Source organism: Rhea pennata, chromosome 1, assembly GCF_028389875.1.
Source record: "Rhea pennata isolate bPtePen1 chromosome 1, bPtePen1.pri, whole genome shotgun sequence".
NCBI lineage: Eukaryota > Metazoa > Chordata > Aves > Rheiformes > Rheidae > Rhea > Rhea pennata.
The window spans coordinates 103,140,809-103,141,154 of NC_084663.1; positions in this window are offsets into that span (position 1 = coordinate 103,140,809).

The following is a 346-nucleotide window of genomic DNA, read 5'->3' on the forward strand; positions in this document are numbered from 1 at the left end:
CCGCTTGCTGGGCAGCTCCAAATTCTACTGCTGCTTCGCTGAGCGAGAGAAAGGGAAAAAAAAAGACAGAAAAAAGAACGGAAAAAAAAGAAACGGAGAAAAAGAAAAAAGGAAAAAAAAGAAAGAAAGGAAAACCCGGAAGGCAGTCTGCAGCCTGCGCCCCGCGCCCGGGCGCTGCCGGCGGCCGTGGGGCGGCGTCGCGCCCGCCCCGCGAGGAAGCCGTGGGCGGCCCGCGGCCCCATATGAGCGCGAGGGCGGCGCGCGGCGCCCGCGCTGCCTTCCCCGACGGAGCGCCCGCCCCGTGGCGCGCCGCTGAGGCCGCGGGCGGGCAGCGCTTGCCCCACGG